The sequence below is a fragment of the Micropterus dolomieu genome, linkage group LG15 (genome assembly GCF_021292245.1).
Source record: "Micropterus dolomieu isolate WLL.071019.BEF.003 ecotype Adirondacks linkage group LG15, ASM2129224v1, whole genome shotgun sequence".
NCBI lineage: Eukaryota > Metazoa > Chordata > Actinopteri > Centrarchiformes > Centrarchidae > Micropterus > Micropterus dolomieu.
The window spans coordinates 5439205-5461871 of NC_060164.1; the positions used below are offsets into that span (position 1 = coordinate 5439205).

General features: G+C 39.9%; 1 long non-coding RNA gene across 1 annotated transcript in view; it reads left to right on the top strand.

The window, feature by feature from the left end:
* The first annotated feature begins 13551 nt into the window (after positions 1-13551).
* Positions 13552-22667, top strand: part of LOC123983758 — a 12577-nt gene continuing 3461 nt past the window's right edge. Inside the window, exons 1-4 of the long non-coding RNA XR_006828274.1 lie at positions 13552-13662; positions 14477-14509; positions 16446-16593; positions 17877-17972. This is a non-coding gene — a long non-coding RNA (uncharacterized LOC123983758). The remainder of the gene's footprint in view (positions 13663-14476; positions 14510-16445; positions 16594-17876; positions 17973-22667) is intronic.

Consider the following 22667-nt stretch of genomic DNA (forward strand, 5'->3'; position numbering starts at 1 on the left):
GGAGGGAAAGGAAAGGGGGAGGAAGGGGTGTGTGCCAGTGGGCAGGGGCCAGCTGGTGGGGGAGGGCCTCAAGGCCTGGGTTAAATCAGAAAGTTTCATTCCTGTACCTATCATAAATAACCATAGACTGTATAATAGAAGAGGACATAACCACTGTGATGTCACACATTGGTTTGTGGACTACTGTTTTGAAGCCTCAAGTTTGGCACATTGGTCGTCACCATCCTGGTTATTTGGAAACAGAAGTGACCATATTTGGATGAGAGGGTGGAGCTGGGGTGGGAAACGCATTGCTAGGCCTGATAGGTCTCCATGTAGTGACTTCTCAATCACAAGGTAGCCATACACTGCTTTGTCATCTATTTTTCTCTAAATGGGAACATAATTTACAAAATGAACCTCATGCCATATTGAAGAAGACCTAAAACTAGCGATTGGAACCATAATGTCATTAGGAAAGGGTACACCGAGGTAATAAATCAAGTAAGAATTAGGGTCATTATGTCATAGTTTTATACAATCAAAATTTCAAAATTCTTTTTGCAACCAGTGGAGTCGCCCCCTGCTGGTCATTGGAAAGAATGCAGGTTTAAGGCACTTCTGCATTGGCATCACTTTTCAGACCTGGAGGTTCTCGCTTGGAAATAGCACATCTGCAGCTAAGGCTGATTAACCATCCACTCGCCTGGAAAGGGAGGTGGTGTGCTTTCTGACTCATGTGCAGGACCACGTTAATTAGCAGGTGTCAGAGGACTTTTTATAAAGTGAAGATCATGACAGGACCCTATTTCACTCTGGACTCTTTGTGACCTTGTGCTCATTAACTGGGTGCTGCAATCAAATGTTAATACTCCTCTGAGGTTTTAGATAACGTTCGGCCTGTAATGCAGCCATAAATGCTAATATTTGGCTTACAGTGACACTCCTGATGGGTCTTAGTCCTTTTGCAATCAGTTTATTTTGGGACTGAAAAGGCACAAGTTCAAGCAAATGAAAGAGAGTAGACCACTCTAGATTAGAAACAGCCTTGGTATGCTTGGTATTCGATGCTTCCTCCTCTACCCTACTTACCCCACAATGTCTATTAGTCTTTATTTTTGTAATCTATTTTTTTATTAAATCAGGTTAGTCCCACCGTGGGCAAACACAGTTCCTAAGAAGAATAACCATCCACAGCAGTGTAACATAGGACAAAATGAGGGAGATACAAACAGAAACATATAATATACACACGGGAACAACTGAAATTGCCTCTAAGGAGTGAACACAATCAAAGCCTTGAGTCTCAAATACATTTACCTGATATAACCTTAACAAGTACTTTAAATTCAGTATGTAGTTTTTCCATGCAGATGAGGCAGACTTTACTGTAAAAATAACAGCTGTCATCTGGTAGTCTAAAAAATTCAGGTGTGATGTGTGCCTTTTTAGCATCAAGAAATCATCACATCAGAGACGTGGTGCAGAGAAACCATCCCCATGTCCTTAGTGAAACAATGATCAACACATACAACAAAGCTTATTAACGATTATCCACATGGTGACTATTTGCAGACCATTAATTCTGCAACTGACTGCAGGGGGGCATTAACATGTAAACAAGTATGTATTGCTGGTTCAGATGGAGCTAATTTGAACTGTTCTTTCTACTGTATGGGTAGTCAGATCAATAGCAAGAGATCATATCTTATGAACTGATAAGTTTTTCATGTAAAATTTTAAAAATAACTATAGCTGTCAAATGACGTTCAAGGTACATGTTTTTATCATTCTACAACACAAGGCTTTCAGGGCTCTATACGCTAACCTTTTCCCCAAGGAGTACACAGAGAATTTAGGAGCACAGTGACAAATGTTCAAGTAACAGAGTTTATTAACAAACCATTCATTATATACATATCTCCTTGTGTGCAATTATGATATCAAAACCAGTGGAGGACTGGAAGGGAAGTACCCTATAACACTCGGCATTGGCCTTAAAATATTGACAAAGCTTTTTAAAACATTGCTCACTCATCACAATGATGAGAGAAAATACTCATCACAGAAAACTCTACTGTGATTGGTGCATTGCTGCATATGGAATTTGGGACCTGATACCCCAGGAGCACCTATGCATCTCATGCCACACTTTATGGAAACAAGATTAAAGAACAATATTTATAACAATGACCGTGAAATAGATGTAAAACAGAATGAGGAGAAGGTGTTGCTGTTAGGTGGAGGAGAGCTGGAAGGAGCACCTATCGACAATGGCACTGGTGCCTTTACAGCCCGTCCTCTGGCTGACCCACTGTCCTTCACAATAGTTTTCATCTGGACAGAAAATATGTACATAAAATTGCATCAGCCAAAAAGATCAAGTTTCTATTTGGGTTTCGAAATGAAGCTGTACAGTTGAATCCAATGATATTAGGTTACATAACAGGTGATTACGAATCCTCTGAGGGAATGGTAAGCGTCTGGGGTACATGGTTGCCAAAACACCACCCAAGACCACATACTGTATCTACTGCTTCTGAGATGCGCCAACTGAACATGTTACCATTGCTCGGTGATAGAGTGATCAAATCCATCACCTGTTTGATGGGTTATATATACAGTACATTATGCAGTTGACCACTTCCTAGGAGCAAAATCAATGTCATTTAGGCTATAAGAAAAGTCCCTCCCAACGCCTCCCTTCTTTGATGAAATCAACTGAAAATTATGTTTAAAATTATTAAAATATTTTTCCCAGAAGCCGAGGTGATGTTTTCAAATTGCCACTAACTATCCTAAATCTAAACATATTCAATTAAAAATAATAGGAAACAAAGTCTCTCCGGGTGTTCTGGCTTCCTCCCACTCTCCAAAGACATGCAGCCTAGATTAATTGTTTAATTGTCACCCTGCGATGGACTGGCGACCTGTCCAGGGTGTACCACGCCTTTCGCCCGATGTCAGCTGGGATTGGCTCCAGCCCCCCCCCCCCCCCCCCCCCCCCCCCCCCCCCCCCCCCCCCCGCGACCCTGTACACAGGATAAGCGGCTGACGATGGATGGATGGATGGATGGAAACAAAATAAATCGGCACAATTGCTGGAAGTAGTGAATGTTTGACATTTTTGGTTGATAATTGCTTAAAGAACTAAAATTGTTGATTAATTTGCTGTCAACTGAATAATAAATTAATCCATGCTTCAAGCACTATGATCATTTGTATTTCGCTGCATAGATGTATTTTAATAAGTTGTTTTTTCTTTAAATTTATTAGACCGTTTTTAATAACCAGTGAAGAATTCTAATGTTACATTTCGATGCTCCTCCAGTAAATTGGTGGAAGACATGTCAAAGTGGGCTCTCAGATCACATTGATCAGAGCGATGTTTGAACATATGAATGTCGGAGACACACATAAAGGGTCCCACCGGAGCTAAAACACAGGAATTTAATGATGCATAGGTGCAGCGTGGGCCGCGTGGTGACTGTAAGAATTGTGATTGGTCTTCTGTGGCAGCAAGCTTTCCCTTTCATATTTCCAGTAGTTGTCGTTGTTTATCGCAAAGACTAATAACTCACCCAATTCCTGCTGTCTTTTTTCTAGGACTGTAGCAGACAAAAAGCAATTTTCTCTGAAAGAATAGGTTGAAAAACGAAGTAATCTTCACCTTTTCTGTGACATCAGATAAATTTCCATTTCGTGATGTAGCAGCGCAAATCCCAGTGCAACCCTTCTCCTAACATGATTGTCATCCTCTATTACAAAGTAAATAAGACCATGTAAAACTTCAGATACTGTATATGGCAAATGCACAACACTGCCTGATAATGTGCAACACATCCATCATGTAACAGCAACAGCCAGCGGGTTAAATATCTCTCTGTGTGCAGTGAAACGAATAGCCCAGTGGATATTGTGGGATTGGTGGAAACAAATGGGAGCCTTACTGTACACTGTAAACTGAATTGATTTTTGCTTCTATAAATACAGGTAGCATTAAAGCTTGATACAACTTCCACAATAAAAGCAGTTGAGCTTTTTTGTGACACAGTGCTAGATTTAGTGGTACATGTGTTGGATTGTCAAAACAGGAGAAGGGAGTCAAACAGAAACTGAACTAAAGCTTTCTGTGCAAAGGACAGAGACATGAATGAGATGCTGACAGAAAATACCATTTCTAACATATGCATCCTCATCTTACAAGATAAAAAGAAAACAGTGATTATTGTTAATTAAACTAAGGTGTCAGTTATTTTGCCAATATCAGAGTTTCAGTTGTTATTTCCTTGATATTAGTGAAGAGACAATTATTTGAGATGTTATTGCATTGGCAATATATGACACAATCTGTCACTTTCAAAAATAAATATGTGACTAAATCATTTTGCATCTAGTGCAAATACCTAAAGACAAATCTCATGTTTACATCTAAATCTTTCCCACCCTCATGTGTTCTGACCCAGAGAAACAAATCAGTCATCACGTCCACGTAGGCTGTCACCCTTGACTGTTGCCATCTAGACAGCAATCCAAGAGACATTTGGCAGCGGCTGGGCTGCGCTCGCCTCACCTCGCTGAATCATGATGTATGATGTTTACATAGCCATAAAATCCCCTCCAGAACTGCAATGCTTACTGCTTCTCCTAATTAAGAGCAAGTAGATATAAACATAGACACAACCTCAGACAGTGCAGGCGCACACCACACACACACACACACACACACACACACACACAGGCGAGCAGATACACAATCACACGTGCATGACTTTACGCTCACATAGACACACAGGAGGATAAGTTGTGTGTATTGCACACCTTCAGAAAATACACAAAGACACAAACTCGCACAACATATTATATTGGGTAGATATCAGTCTCAGTGAGAGTAAGGTTTCCGGTCTGTAAACATAAACAGGAATATATTCAGATGAGACAGATGCCTCTCCTGGTACTCTTTATACTCAAACACATAATATGAAGTTATTGATCACTATAAATCTTTTAATATTCCAACTTACTACCTGCCTTTCTCTTCATTTCATTACATGGATATGCAGGCGTCTGGGGAGAAGTAAAAGCAGGGTCACTGTTGTATTTATAAGTGGGGATGGGAAGGTGCTGAGAGAGCTATAATTTTATTGTCAAGCTTCCAGTGAAGTGTGCGTGCTGTGAAAACACCTGGTGCAGACATGTCTGTACACACACACACTCAAAGAAATAAGTCCAGTTGAAGAGCAGCTCTCTCTGGATTAACTTGTCATTGAAGTTGAGGGCCACACTACTCAGGGGTTGTCTTCTCCCTGGGCAGATTGGCCCACTGGCTGCTCCTTGTTATTTAGTGAGCTCTTATCTGCCACTCTGGACCCAGGCAAGTTAAACAAGGTTGGGCACACATCACTGCTATCTCCAACAAGCTGCAAAAAATGTACTTGAAGCGGCATGGAATCTCAAAGTCTTAATTAGAAAGGAGCAAGGTTTCCAATGCAGCATAAAAAGAATCTTAATTTGAAATTAGACGTATATCTCACATTAGACACAACAAATATTTGCATGTTTTAAATCTGGTTGACTGTGCAGGTGAAATGTTTTTTGCAGCCTATGGGGTGCTTCCTCAATACTCACTCTGCAGCTACATTTTTCTTGTTTTTCACCTTCAAGTTCTCTCCAACCTGACCCCTCCAATGTTAATAATCTTCTGTGTTTCTGCACTTGATACCACAGCTCCCTACACCACAATGTAATTTTCTTCTGCTAACTCTTCCCCCTAGATTAATGACAATATTTGTCAGCAGAAGAGGGAAATTAGAAGAGTGGAGCGTAGGTGGAAGAAATCCAAACTAGGGATGCAAATTATCGATTAATTCATTAATCATTAGTTGATTGACCTTATCGATCGATTAACTGATAAGCGGCTATTTTCCTGAGAATGTAAATTTCTCACAGTATCAATAGTGTCTTTAACATAAAAAACAAAATATTGCTTATATTCTGAATAAAAATGCATGTTATATTGCTCAATTGATGTTTTATTGTAGTTGAAGTGTTTGACCAACCTGCCAGCAGCTGCAATTACTCGGTTGACACGAGCAGCAGCGAATCCGTCGTTGACGGCCAGATTTAAAGAATGTGCAAAGCAAGAAACTAATTTCCAACTTACTCGTGCGGTGTTGTTTGCTGAGACAATGTTCCGAGTGTTGTCATGCACACGGACTATTACACGCCCAGTGAGTCCCCATGACTCCACAGCCTGGTTGAGTTTGTCAGCTAAATTATCAGCTGTATGCCTCTCCGTGACTTTACCTGCCAGTCGTTTTCAATATAGTGACAAGTGATTGTAATGTAGCTTTTTTGTAGTCAGTGACGTCCAACAATCCATCGTCAGAGCCACATTAGCCGCGGCTAACTGTGTTTTTAGCTCAGCCTTCTTGTTTTTGTAGCGTGCTTCCAAGTGGGTAGTTATGGTCGCTCGAGAAGGGATATTATATCCTGGCTCCATGAAGTGTATTAACTCCCGAAATCCCTCACCATCAGTGGTGCTAACTGGCATCATATCTTTTTCGATAATGCCGCAAATCCTCTGAGTAATGCCCTCCGCTTTCCTGTGGTCACATACTCGCCTTCCCACCACAACAGCAACAGTAGGTTATGAAGGCGACAGACTTCCTCCCTGCAACATGGCTGCATGCAAGTTATGAAGGTGGTATCTTAGCGAACTCGTAGAGCTGTTGTACTTAATCGTAGTACCGCAAAGTTTACATTGGGCGTCTTTGTCATCATTTATTAATTTGAAATGCTCCCACACTCCACTCGTGACCGCCTCATGTTTGGTTTCTTTTTTGCCGCCTCAAGTTTGTGTCGGGTCCGCCCGCAAGAATCTCGTGTCACGTTCGCAATGTTCAATTAGCCGACAATTAATTTAATCGAGCAAATTCTTGTCGACAATTAATCGATTAACCATTTACATCCCTAATCCAAACTCATGGTCCATCTTCTTCGGCTGAAAGAATTGCTAAACCATTTGCAGACCTAATCTTAAATTCCTACCACTGACCAGCTTGTAAACACTGCTCATTCTGCTGGATCTGCCTCCTGCCCATTAGACTGTGAACAATTTTTGTCTTTCTTTGTCGACAAACATCTGATCCAATTTTCATAACAGTTTCCTCTGATTCAACAATCTACTGTCCTACAGGCTTGTCTGAGTTCTCCCATATCTCAATACATAATCTTACTGACACTGTATCCCATGTGTGCCTGTCCTCCTACCCCTTAGATGTAATACCTCCCCAAATTCCTTAAAGAGGGCTAACCTACTCTCCATTATTAATCCCTCTCTCACCTCAGGCCGTGTTCCTGATGGCTTTAAGCTAAAGATACACGGGGCAACTTTTCGAGCAATGTTGCTGGGCAGTCTTGCTGGTGGAAAGAGCAAGAGGCGACCATATAAATAACAAAATAACGAACAGCAGCAGATCCATCCATCCATCCATCCATCCATCCATCGTCAACCGCTTATCCTGCGTACAGGGTTGCGGGGGGCTGGAGCCAATCCCAGCTGACATCAGGCAAAGGGCGGGGTACACCCTGGACAGGTCGCCAGTAGCATCAGATGTAATATAAAATTTTTTGAGGTTAAAAGCTAGTCTAAAAAGGTGGGTTTTGATAAGTGATATGAAAGAGTCCATGTCGCTGCAATCTCAGATGTGTATGTGTAAGGAGTTCCAGAGGGAGGGGACTGCAATGCTGAAAGCTCTGTCGCCCCAGGTACGGTGCTTGTCCCTGATTTGTGGTGACAGGAGTTTAGTGTCAGAGGAGCAGAGGTTGCGGGAGGGATTGTGGTGGTGGAGCAGGTCTGTGAGGTAGGAAGGGGCCTTGTTGTGGAGGGCTTTATGTGTGAGGAGGAGGATTTTGTACTGAATGCGTTGGGGAACAGGGAGCCAGTGAAGATTCTGGAGGACAGGGGTGATGTGGTCACGGGTGAGTGTGTGGTTGAGGAGGCGGGCAGCAGAGTTTTGGATATATTGAAATTTATTTAAGGCTTTGGCAGGTGAACCATAGAGGATGCTATTGCAGTAGTCCATTCTGGATGTAATGAAGGCGTGCATCAGGGTTTCGGCAGAAGAGAAGGTGAGTGATGGGCGGAGACGGGCAATGTTTTTGAGGTGAAAGAAAGCAGTCCTGGTGGCATGATTGATATGGTGTTCAAAAGTGAGGTTCCTGTCAAAGATGACTACAAGGTTGCGGATGTGTGGGGATGGAGACAAGGTAAAGTTGTGATGGAAAGGCTGAAGTTGTTGGGGTTTTTTGTGAGTGATTTGGGGCCAATGATGATCATGTCAGATTTATTGTAATTGAGTTGTAAGAAGTTGGTTTGCATCCAGGTTTGTATGTCGGGAAGGCAGTTGGTCAGAGTTGCAGGGGTAACTGTGGTGATGGATTTGGTGGAGATGTAGATCTGGACATTATCTGCGTAGCAGTGGAAGTGGAGACCATATCTACGAATGATATTACAGAGTGGCAGGATGTAAATGATGAACAGGAAAGGACCAAGTGTTACGCCCCTGTAAAAGGGAAAATAGAAAGTATGACACGGACACGATGTAGCTTAAGTCAAGTCCAATGTTGTAATGCATTTAACAAAAATATATCAAAATACATTCACAGCATCTTAAAACAGCATTGGCAAATAACCTTTTGAAACAGTACATTTAATAAAAGATTATTTAAACAAAAATAGATTTAGCTTCACCCTGTAAAGGGTTTAGAAAAATAAACAGCACCATCGGACATTAATTCAGAATACACTTAACATTTTAACCTCAGTAGTAATGTTGCACTTACATATAAAGTATCTTACATCTTCACATTAAACTCTAATTTTTCTTAAACTGCAACAATAGCACTTTAACCCTATCCCTACGATAAAAACGAATACACACAGAGAAAACGGTGGCTTTACATTACAACCACGCTTTAACCTCGGTCCACATGACACAGCTAGCGTACAGGCTACACTGGAGCAACACTTCACGTTTAGCCTGCTAAATGCGCATACATAAATTACTACAGTCATTAATATTTACTCCCTGGATGTTCCTTACAGTATTAAACACACTTAAATCATTCAAACATAATACAACCCTCGTTATAACCTGTAAAAGGGGAAATGGAAAGTATGACACGGACACAATGTAGCTTCAGTCAAGTCCAATGTTGTAATGGACGAACGTAAGCCACACGTTCCGTACACAGGCTGAACGAGGCATTAGCAATTGTGAACAGATCCTCCAATCACAAACTGGTACTTAAAACTTCCGGCAAAAAGAAAGTTAAACTTATGTAAACAAGCAAACACTGCTTATTTAAAGAGGTGGTATTATGCTCATTTTCAGGTCCATCATTTTATTTAGGGGTTGTACCAGAACAGGTTTACATGGTTTCATTTTCAAAAAACACCATGTTTTTCTCATACTGCACATTGCTGCAGCTCCTCTTTTCACCCTATGTGGCTCTTGAGCTACAGAGTGATGCATCTAACTTGTACAAAATCTTTGTTGGGAGTTGCACATGCGCAGTTCCCAGGTAAGGACCACTTGCCAATCAGAAGCAGAGAAGGGCGGGTTGTAAGAAACAAGGTAGTGAGATCCAAATCAAAGCCGCTTCAGACTGAGACCGTAACCTAGCAGATGGTATAAGTTACTCCACAACATCATTGTTCCACATCTTACATAAACCACTACAAAAATCATCATATTTCAACTCAATTTTACATAAAAATTGGCCAAACAATTTGAACGTTTGCTCAGTAGCTTTCACATCAGGTGTAACATTAGCATTATCATTATAATTTTAGCTGTGTTAGCCAACGTTTACAACACCTCCGCACTTGAACAATCTGTGAAGTTACACTGCTGTGTTTATTTTAAATATAATTCACAACCAATAAAGCATACTTACAGGTTGTGATTGTGAATTTCCAGGCCCAAACAGAGTCGGAGTTGCATCGTCTTTTAGGACTAAACGTTGAACTGTTGCCGGTGTTCTGACGATCTATGCTGCCTTGCCGAAAAATGCTACCATAGCGCACATCGATAGACTCGACTCTACTCAGCCCTGCTCCGTTTTCCATTGCAGGTAGTAGATAGGTAGGTAGTAGTAGTAGTGATTTCCGAATTATTTTTTTTTTTACTAAGCCTATTTAAAATCGTATTTGATTGCAGAGCGCCGTAGCGCATTCACGCAGCACTTCCTCCCGCTCGTCCGTGCCTCTCTTGTTCTCTCTCACTCATGGAACCGCTGCACAAATCTGTCCAACACAACGCTGTCATTGTTGGAGACCCAGCTTAAGAAAGTTATTAGCCAGCATGCACGGGGTGTAGCAAATAAGGAGAGCTAAGTTAATGTTAGAATGCAGCTGGACTTTCGAGGCTTGCACGCTGTATATAGGGTAGCAAGCAGTTCAGAGCAGAGTTTTCCGTGGGAGATGGGAACTCCCTTTGGGCTGGACTTTGGGCTTTTTCACTTTGCAAACCTGTTACATGCACAAATAAGATATATAAGTATAACTAAAAAGCAGAATACCACCACTTTAAGGTGCATTTCCCCGAAATGTTATAGAAGTTAAATAAGATAGCATTTTAAACACAGATCATCTTTTTATTCTATTAATCTTTTTAGCCTCTTTTACCCAAAAAGCAATGGATTACTGATCCACAGATCATAAGTGCATTCCAACTCTCTCCTGTTCCACAAAGAAATGAACTATCAGTCTTCCAGCCAAACAGTGCAATGATTCAAAGCATTTTAACTTAGCAGTTTTAACTTTTCGTTTTTTTAACTTATATCAACGCATTCAATGTATTCAGTGTTACATCATTTTTATCGTCCTTACACAAGCACCGAACCCTGGGGGATGCCTTGTGCTAAAGGAGCAGTGGAGGAGGTGCATTTACTGATGAACTGTGGTCTGTTGGTGAGGTAAGAGCGGAGCCAGGAGAATGCAATGCCAGTAATATTGGAGTAAGTTTCCAGTTGGGAGAGAAGAGTGGAGTGGTTGATGGTGTCGAAGGCTGCAGTGAGGTCGAGCATGATTAGGATGGTGAGGTGACCGGAGCCCGCGTGATGATGAGTGGGGTGATGAATGGAAGGCAGGTCTTGATTAGGGATGATGGGATGGGATCTAAGCAGCAGGTGGAGTAATTCATTTTTGTGGTGAATTGTAACATTTCTAAAGGGGATAGGATGTAGCCACTGTGTCCGAGTTTGGCATTTTGTTTGGCTGTTGTCATCTTGATTTTTTGGAACCAGACACCAGATGTGACAATATTTGGATGGGTGGTGCTAGCTAGCAAGGTAATTAATAATAAAAAATAATTCACATTCACTGTGATACTGACTGGGATGCTAGTTTTGACTAGGGAAAAACAGGCTCTCACACTAAATAAAGAAGTAAAATGCCAAACCTGACAATATGGAATATTATGGGTTTTTTTATTCATGTTATGCTATTTATTTAAGCTCAGTAGTTGAAAATTAACAATAAAACATATTTTAGGAACAAATAGAGGAAAAAAACTCATGGTGGTATTTATAACTGTAGTTACATGTATGCGGAAAACCAGTAGCATATTGTTATCCTTACTTCATGTTGAATACTGACACTGTCCTCAAATGACTTGGAGAACATTACCATGAAATAGTAACCCAAAATGGAGTTAAAATAACTGTCCACAAGTGTGGACGCCATGCATGAAAGGGTTAAAACCAAATTTACTTGTATGGAAAAAATAAACAGCCAACTACTAATAAGCTTTTTCTGTGGTGCTTGTTAAATTTACACAGTGCAAAGGATATGAGTTGCCTCTATCCTGATTGACAGGTTGCCATTGTATCAATCAATGACAAGGGAGCCCCACCCTAAAGCATGCCCTGCTTTATTGCCCGTTTTCTTCTAAATGGACCATATTTTAGTAAATGATGTATCATGATGTATTGAAGAAGACTTCAATCTACACTGTAAACCCCATTTTTGACGTAAAATTTTAATGTTAAGTCTACACAAATGTTCAAAACTGTCAACATGACATAAAAACTTTGTGTTCACTTGACACAAAAAGTCATCCCTTGTAAGGTTGACATAATTTTTTTTTTTAAGTCAAGAATTTTTCATTTTTCAGTTGGTGTTACTAAAATATTTTAAGCCGATTATAGCCTAATTAGTTTAAGGCCAATTTAAAAAAAATAGATGATAAAAAATAGATAGTTGTAAAAATTTGTACTTAATGTTTTTATGTTTATTTGACAAGTAGTCATTTCCTCTTTCAATAAAATTAAGAAATTTTTGTTCATGTAACGTAACAAAAACATATCATTACAACATGTGTTGCAGTGTTAATGCTGAACACGAAAATGTTTTGCTGTCTTGACATAAAACTACTAAGATTTTTGTATTTTTACTAACTTATTATAACACATTATATAGTTTTAAAAAGCAGTAAAAGCAACATTCAGTTTAAAGGTCGAGTACAATTTCCTTTCCTTTCTGTGTGTAACTTAAAGTATTTGAGTAAAAAGAAAGCCTGAATGTGTGTTGAAATGTATACGTCAATACAATGTCAATAAGTAAATTCTTCTTCTTTAGCAATTTAGGGTTCATAAAGAATCTTTTATTTAATTATTGTTGACAACAACAAACAACAAAGCCTGTTTGCCATGGTAAAATAATGCTTTTGTACAGTATATACAGTAGATACATTAGATAAGTAAACCATGTCTTTATTAATTAGTGAGTACAATGCAGGTGCAAAACATAATTTGGGGATAACTCATTGATCAGGCCTTCATGTGAAAGCACAACTCTCACGCTGGGCTCTAGTATCAACATTATAAGCAATGTTCTCTGTGACCTTTTGAAAAATATTTAGGTATAGCAGGGATTAATTGGCATGTCTGGCCCCTCAGTTGATGTCCATTTGACCTGGTTGTCTCTACCAGGATTGTTGGATAGTCAGCACAAGTGATTGATTGTGATAAAAAGTAACATACAAATATACAGACAAGGACAAATTAAAGGAAACAGATACATCCAATGCAGATGCTTGGTACACCTGGGCTAACTGTGTGGTTTGGTGAGGATGAAAATTATGTGAATAAAATGCTACGGCCTTCACAGTCACCAGATCTCAACCCAGTTTCACACCTGTGGAAGATTTTGGAGCAACATGTAAGACAATGCTTGCCACCAGCATCTCCATAGGACCAGATGATATCATATTTATAAACTTTTATCTACATATCTATTTAGTGATGTACAAGACACAAGTAGTGTGGTTAGCATTAAGAAAAAAGTGGATAAAAACATACTGAGACAAGTAACTCATCAACTACCAAAACATAATACAATAAAAGTCCATGTCATTTATAAGATATGCAACATAATGTTATTTGTTTATGTATTTAATATGTGGAAATAGTTATTAATGTGAAGAAAGCCGCGCATTATTTTAAACTTTAGGTTTCAGGCAGCAACCAATAGCTAACGAGGAGGATAATGACTAAAGCATGAGCCACCGCTGCCAGCCAAACAGAAGCAGCAGAATACGGTCGTTAGTGTCAGTTGAGATTTCGGCTCGAGTCAACAACTGTGCATAAAATTGGAGGCTGCTGCGCAGTGAAAAGGTAAGTTCACATTAATTCTGTTTTAAATGCATTACTCTGTGTGGCTAAATTTACTTTCTTGACGTTTGACGTTGTGCCAAACGTGACTAATATCCAACTGTGTCGAACATGTGTTGTTACACAATATTAGCATGGAACTAATGTTGACTCCTAAGTTAACCTTACACAAATGATTGCAACATAAACGTTCGACTTGTTGCAGGGAGAAATGTCCTGATATGGGTGAAAGTATGTTGAGCAAGGAAAAAGCTTTCTTTACAGTGTGACCTTATCAGTGATATTGCATGTCTGGGCGTAAGGAGCACATTTGTAACGTTAATGTTACAGAGAATAGTAACTTGCATTTGGTCAGAATGGGCTTTGTGAGTGAAAACGTAGCGTTGATGGTGCACCAGTTAATGATGGGGTGAGTTATGCCATTCTGGAGAAATATACCATGACAACTACAATGATATAGAGCAAACAGCGACACAACAAGTAACATTAATGTAACTAATGTTAGCTAACTTGTGGGTTAGAAAACTGTTGCTACAGTTGCTGTTGTGAAGCTAACATGCAGAGAGGACAGGACACTGATGTTAGCTTTTAGTTAAAGGAGTTAAGGGAAACTTACATGGCCGAGCATCACTTATGGTTGTGAAAGAATGGTAGACTTTTAGGTAAACTGACTGCTGTCTGAAAACCCACTTTTAAATTAAAACAAACCTTTTATTACATTTGTGAATATGCAAAACAACAACAACTGAGATTTCACTGCTTTTATTGACATAAAAGCCACATTGGTCCGTAACATTGTTCTGTGCTGTATTTTCAGGAAAGATGGCCAGCTCTTTTCCGGGAAAACCAGGTAACGTTAACTCACATAAAGTACACATACAGTATTTAGAGCTATGGTATTAGGTCTATTTGATTGTTAATTGTTGTACCTTTTCATAATGTGTTTTCTCATATTTTTGTCACATGGTGTGTTGTATTCAGCTACAGTGTTTCCCCTATTTGTGCTAACATCTCCCCTCCCCTTCAGACTGCGCAGCTGAGCAGGGAAGCTTAACGTTATACAGTAGGCTGTGTTTTTGTAACTTAACTATAGGTCAATTTATAAAAAGTAGCTGGTAGCTGTATTTTATTACTGCCTACTTGTACAATGTTGAGAACATCAGTTACAAACTTAACTTAACTTAAACTGGTGTAGCCTAGAGCTCTGTCCTACAGACTGATTCATCCAAAATTATTTTTCAGTTTTCAGATGAGTCTGAAAAGGTGGTTGTTAGGAAAGGAAAGGATGCTGGTGACCCGAGGAGCTGAGGTTAGCAAAGCAAATTAGTGATGCCAACTAGTACTCAAACTTTTGAAGTCTGAAAAAAGCGAAACTGAAATTGTGGTCTTTGGGCAAACAGACTGTCTCAAGGGCTGGGACAGTGCCATTGGCCCATTAGCTTCATTTTCTCGCCCAAGCACAAAAAATATAGGAGTGCTTCTTGACTGTGGTTTTAAGTTTGACAAGCAGGTCAGCGCAGTGGTGAAAAGCAGCTTTTATCATTTAAGACTACTGAGTAAAATCAAGCCCTATCTCCCTAAGAAAGACCTGGAGAGAGCAGTCCATGCCTTTGTGACATCGCGGCTGGACTACTTTAATTCGCTGTACTGCGGTCTTGAACGCCGCTCTCTTCGCCGCCGCCTCCAGGGGGTACAAAATGCGGCTGCCTGGCTTCTGACAGGGAAAAGAATAAGGGAGCACATCACCCCCGTGCTGGCCTCATTACACTGGCTCCCTGTATCTTTTAGAGTGCATTTTAAGATTTTATTAATAGTTTTTAAATGTTTGACTGATACTGCGCCACCTTATCTTTCTGACATGCTGTACCCTTATGCTCCTGCCAGAGCACTAAGGTCAGCAGACCAGCTCCTTTTGAGTGTCCCTAAAAGCAGGCTCACCACCCGAGGGGACAGAGCCTTTTCAGTGGCAGGACCACGGCTGTGGAATAGCCTACCCCTTCATGTTAGATCTGCACAATCTGTAGATCAATTTAAAAGCAGGCTAAAACACACCTGTTCTCTTTAGCTTTCAACACAGAATAAGCAGGTTACATTGGCCGTTCCACTATGTTAATGTTCTATATTTCTATTGTACTTTATTATCTTGTTATTTTATTCTGATTAATTGATTCCATGTGTACAGCACTTTGGTCAACAGAAGTTGTTTTAAATGTGCTCTATAAAGAAATTTGACTTGACTTGACTAGTCCTTTTAAGCTAATGAGATGTTTTTTGTTTTTTGGATTTTAACGTGCAAATAAAATGCACCTCAGAAGGGAGGAGGTTTCTCATGTTGCCTATTTTTTATATTAATGTCTACAGATAAATGTCAAAGGCTACAAAAGGCAAACATGAACAGTGCTATCTATAATGATTCTGAGGTCATATTAACAGCGTTTTAGGGGGTGATGCCCAAAACATGCTGTGCCATGAATGTAAAATCACTGTGGAGGATCAGAACCAACCAAATTACTTTCCCCAAATCTAAAGGTTGTAGTTCCTCCCCAGTAGACTGATCTTTGGGTGTTGGTTATTTATTATCTGCTCTGGCTTTTCCAACTATTTGTTCAGAGATATGGTGTTTATTAGTTGCTTATTCAAAAAAAAAAAATTGCCTCACCTCTGCTGCTACAACTCCATCCTAGGGGAAACACTGAGCTATCATCCGAGATACATAGAGGGTGATTTTGGTGGGCTATGTTTCTGATGTTATGGGGGAGTGATTAAGGTCACTTTGTTTTTATCAGGTTTCTGCAGAATACCGTTGCATCAACAACCAGCGGCTGAGAGTTGAAGTGTATACTGCATTGTTTGCTAGCTGTAGCCAGAGAGATGCAGGGAGAATTGGGCGGAAGTGCCCAGAAGATCTCTTCTCCATTGAAGAAGCAAACTCAGGTAAATTATTGGAATGTCTTGAACAGATCCTAAGGATCAGTACAGGGGTAGATTCAAGCACATTGTAATGGATCAGTATTGACCCTTTTCAAAAATCCTATTACTGTTCTCTATGTTGTTTTGTCCACCTCAGCATGCTAGCTTTACAGTGCAAAGTTTTTGCTTGTATATAGGTGAAAATTAAGATTGTGTGAATGTGAAAAATTATTTGGGCACACTGGTGCAAGTGACTGACACCTGGTTGGCAAAACATATATTGTGACTAACCATTAACAGATCTGTTATCTCCCCTGCTCTTCTTCGTCATCTTTTTTTTTTCCAGCAAAGAGCAGTATAACGAACACTCAACTAGTAGCTTCAGCAGATGAATAGGTCTTGATTTCATTTTCAAGAGTCAAGGTTTTTCATGATAAACATTCATTCATATCCTAAATTCTTCACATTTATGAACTTTATATTTTTCGATCAGGATCTTCACTTTTGGGATGTAGATGCTTATGTAAAATAAGGTGTGTTGAATGTATTAGGCTATAGCTGCATTATATCAGTGTGCAAGGTAGGCCTGTGCCAATTAGCGATTGGATTAGCTATCGACGGTTAAAGGGATGTTCACCGATTGGTTTATCATGCATCGATATTAACGAATTCACTATTAGAACTAAGATGTCATAAAAACCGTCTCTTGAATCTGCACCACACTGCAGTGTTTCCCATTCATTGGTGTATTTGTGGCGCCACGACACGTCACAATATCAATGCTGACTGCCGCATACTAAATACTATTTAATATGAGTAAAATCATAATTCATTGTGGAGCTGCACATAGATTCGCTCAGCACCTCTGCTTGCTTGCTCCCTCTCTCACAAACATGTGAGGTTGGCACGCACTTGCACCACGACAGTTGCACGGTAATTCTGTGGGAAACACTATACTGTCCATTTACAGATGTTTCTGGTGGTTTCTCTTCAAGCTAATAAGCCTGGCATTTCACTGGCATGCTGCAACGATCAGATTGCCAATCGGTGATCTCAAGTAGCCATGATTAGACTATATGAAAATAGAGAAGATCGCCCAAACCTAGTGCCAGGTATATATTTAATCAACATTTGAATAAAAAAGTATTGGGTCGGACTTGCAAAGAACTCTGGCTCAGCCAAAAATCTACAGCATATTTGCGACATGCCTAGTACATAGAGAAAAACAAACAGCACAGTCTGTAAAGTGTACATATATATTGTTGGTATTTTAGCGTTTTGTTCTTCTGCCTTATGTTTCACTACAGCAAACACAAGAGAAAATTGTGGAGCAGACTGTAGTTCTTCGATGTCTACCAGTGCTGCTGCAAGAAGAGGACACAGAGCTGTCCTACACCTGCAAGGTGGGCTGATATACACTTAACATGTGCAAGAAATAGTAGGCTGAGTTTAATGGAAGATTTATCAAAACCAACATTACGATTCTCTATCTGAACTCATTTTATATCAAATTGATTAGGGTGTAATGATTGTCCAAATCTTTCGGCTGAGACCTCGATTTTTGATCTGCAGTTCGGCTCATAACACTTTTTTTTCCTCCCAGATTTTGTTTTGCTTTGGGGGGGGCATTATTAGTATTATTATTATCCACCTTGGGTTATTAATTAAAGTAGTCTAACTTGCAGGCATGATCATTCAGTAATGACTGGACCAACATAACCATGTGACACGCAGTTGGAAGACAATAACATAGGTTTATGATGTAATATTTACAAAAAATAGGCCTACTGCTTGCTCTAACTGCGACCAAAATCGGCAGGTCAGACAATTAAAAATATCGGAATCGGCCAGGAAAAATGCAATCGGTGCTTCTCTAAAGTTGTTAATTACAATCAAGACCAAATGTAAGACGTACTGAATGACATCAGCACCAACAGGTGTGTTCACTGTTTCTTTACCTGGTCCTTTCTGTAAAATATCCACCGTGTCCTCGCCTTCTAACCCAATAGAAGATAGCGTCTCTTCCTGTGTGTTTGTCTGCACGTGTAAATTGCGCGCACTGTGTCTTCGAAAATGTTTTAGCGTGTGAGGCTGTGACAATAGCTGGTTACTGTCTGTGCCACTGTGTATGTAAAACACCCCTAAACTGTGTGTACCGTTAAATGTGACCGGCCGAAAATCGGATATTTGATGCTGCTCGGACCTGGTCACGGCCTATTTCAGTCCACAACTAGCCTCCTCCACACGCGACTCACTGTGACTGTGGATAAGCACTTCATACAATCCCTTTAAGGTTATTTTGGGAAGGAATCATACCACCACTTTGACTGAAGGTGATGACCAATGATTACTTTTAGCTACCTCATTAGACTTACCCCGGACTCACACAGACGGCGTGTGCGCAGCATTACAGCTGCGCCACGGCTGCCTTACCTAATCGCTGCCATTGTGGTCAATGCTTGTGCTCACACTAGGAGCGCAGCAGCGCGTCCCGGAAGCGGCTCTCCGCTCCGCTGAGCGAAGAATAGGCAGCCGGTCTATTTTTGACGGAAGATGCGTCAAGTAGCACCGAGCAGATGAGCCGGGCAGGAAGTCAGACACAGAAACAGCAAAGAGAATCTGGTCGATTTTCAAAATAAAATACCTTGTGCAGACTCCCAGTCATATATCAAAAATAAACACAGTTAAAACAGACCAGAAAAGAAACAATTTAACTAATGTAGCCTTCTTAACCACAGTAGAAGCACAAAAATCAAGGACAACTTACTAAATCAACTAAATCTAAACAATTCAGCAAAATCAGGCAGGCAAAACGATCTGATTCTTAAATGCTCCATGTGGGAAATTCAGCCCTGCAGGGAACTGGGGGAATACTGTTAACAGAACGCTGTGATCAATTATAGAAGCACACAAAATGACAAATGAACAACAAGTCAACAACGTGGGACATGCTAAACGCGGCGCACACACCGCCTGTGTGAGTCCGGGGTTAGTTTTCATGCACTTTTACATAATTGCAACAGGTATAGTACTGGTGTTACAGCTTCCTTAATTTGTGGATATATATTCTTTCAAAGAAATAATAATTTCTATTTTTCAAATAGCAAGCTTTCCTCGTACCCCCTGGTAAACGAGGAAGTACCCCTGGGGTACAAATACCCCTGGTTGGGAATCACTGTTTTGAATAACCCACTTCTTAACAAATCAAAAATCAGGGTCTTGTAATGAAATGCTACATTCATACTTAAAGTATTGTCCATACTTGCGTAGCTGGTCACAATCATTCAAAAGAAACATGATTATGAAGGTAAATATGGTGAAAAATGCGAGTGCTTGTAGACTATATGTGAGCACTTGTAAAATACAATGTGAGAACTTGTAGAACAGAAATCTGAACTTGTATGTTGAAATTTTTACTCAATGTGAAGTCACCGAAAAAATATTCACAAGATTGATATTTATTTATTTATGATACATAGACCGCTGCAGACTGGTTTTGTGGCACATTGTAAGGCTGTGCCAAGTTGAGCGAGTACATTTGTTAAGTTGCAGAGACAAATTCGATAGTTTGTAATCACCAAGTTGTGGTTGTACTGGAAAATGGACTCAGGTAAAAAACAAACAAACAAAAAAACCGAGTAAATGTTGCATTACAAGTCTGCAGCTGTCTTTGTATTTATGTAAATATCAATCCACACATTTGTGAATATTTTTTCTCTGACTTCATATTGAGAACACGGGTGTGTGGATGGTGTAAGAGTGTAACTTTCAATAAGATGTATTTTCTACAAGCTCTCTCTTTTTTTTTCTTTCTGTGACTTCAAATTCAGCTAACATGTTCCTGAATGTTTTATACAACTAAGAATTTTAACATACAGGTTCAGATTTTTGTCCAACAAGTTGTCACATTGTATTCTACAAGCTCTCACATTTTGCACTATATTTACCTTCATACATGATGAGGCAGTTTTTTAGGGCTGACAGAAGTCCACAGTGATGTGTTGCAGTTCCAAGGGGCAGAACCGTGACACACCGCTGGACTGTTTCCCGGAGCTGTCTTATAAAAAGGGAGGGGCAGTGGCTCGGTGTATAACGTAATTATTTTATTTCTAGTAGGTTATTTCATTATTTAACTGTTTCAATTCTAGTTAATTCTCCACCTTGTTTTTGTGTTTCCTCACTACTTGAATCTGCTCCATTTCACTTCACTTTTCCCTACACTCACATACACACCTACACCTCTGGTCTCTCACCTGCTTGCCCCACCTCTTCCTGTCTCTCTCGCCCTGTATGGGTGCTCTGCTCTGCTGACTTTCTCCAGCAGTACCTTGTTTAAAGTCACTACATTTAATAAACTCACCCGCAATGTGTGTGAAGTGACCAGTTTATATCTCTGTGTTGCTTTGCAAAATGCTAAAATGTGTCGTCCAATATACTTTGGCAGCTGTCAATATATCTGTAAATATATCAAGTAAAGTATGTCGAGAATACTGCATTTAAGGTTAGGATGAGCTGTTGTAGGCCTATATATTGTAAATATTACATCTTTTTTATTTTCTTTCAACTGTGTGTGTGTGTGTCACGTTACTATTTTGGTCTAGTTATAATTGAGTGATCATGCCGGCAAGTTAGACTAGTTTAATTAACCCAAGATGGATAATGATAATAAAAATTATTAAAAAGGTCATACCATAGCATCAGTCACTGCTGACAGTAAAGATGTAAGCACGGTGCCATTCCATCCCTGTGAAGTCAAGGTCTTCCTCCAGGAAGAGGTTTGATTGCTAGCCTGATGTACTCCTGTTTTTGTATGGCTGTATGTCCTCCAGCCTGAATACTCTAAAGGCTTGACCTGTATTTTTGAGTTTAGAAATCCTGCTAGATGTGGATGGAGTAAAACTGAAACCACCAAACATTGCCTGTAAACTACAAAAGTAGTGTAAGAAACTTGCAGATATGTTGAAATTACGCTGTTTTGTTGAGAAGATGTTAAGCTGTGATAGCCGTGATTGTGGCCCTTACATCAGTGCAGGGTCATGTTGGATTCTACAGTTTGCTAAAAAAAAAAAAAGATTTTGGATTAGCAATGAGAAGGTAGAAACAACATTGGAGTTTGTAGAAACAACATTGGAGTTTGTATGAACAATAGAGACATGTGTTCATGATACCTAACATTTTAATATATATATATTTTTTTATTGAGTGCAAGGTGTTTTTTAAATCAGTTGTATAATAGCAGAAGTTGACGTAAACTGTTTGTACACTTAACAAAATAGATTTTTGGTTCTAAACACAAATCCTGTCCTTTGAAAAACATTAATATATACATTTAACAACATAAACATAACTTCAACAATCAATCAACATTTATTTATACAGGTGAAACTCAAAAAATGTGCATATCGTGCGAAAGTTAATTTATTTTTATTTATAAGGTTCAGTATTGTAGCCTCAAAAGGTAATTGCAAAAGAAGTTGGATGTTCTCAAAGTGCTATATCAAGGCACATTAATAGAAAGTTAAGTGGAAGGAAAAAGTGTGGAAGAAAAAGGTGCACAAGCAGCAGGAATGACCGTAGCCTGGAGAGGATTGTCAGGAAAAGTGTGGGGGAGCTTCACAAGGAGTGGACTGAGGCTGGAGTTACTGCATCAAGACCACACACAGATGGGTCCTGGACATGGGCTTCAAATGTCGTATTCCTCTTGTCAAGCCGCTCCTGAACAACAAACAACGTCAGAAGCGTCTTACCTGGGCTAAAGAAAACCAGAACTGGTCTGTTTCTCAGTGGTCCAAAGTCCTCTTTTCTGATGAGAACAAATTTTGCATCTCATTTGGAAACCAAGGTCCCAGAGTCTGGAGGAAGAATGGAGAGGCACACAATCCAAGATGCTTGAAGTCCAGTGTGAAGTTTCCACAGTCTGTGTTGGTTTGGGGAGCCATGTCATCTGCTGGTGTTGGTCCACTGTGCTTTATTAAGTCCAGAGTCAGCGCAGCCGTCTACCAGGACATTTTAGAGCACTTTATGCTTCCTTCAGCAGATGAGCTTTATGGAGATGCTGACTTCATTTTCCAGCAGGACTTGGCACCTGCCCACACTGC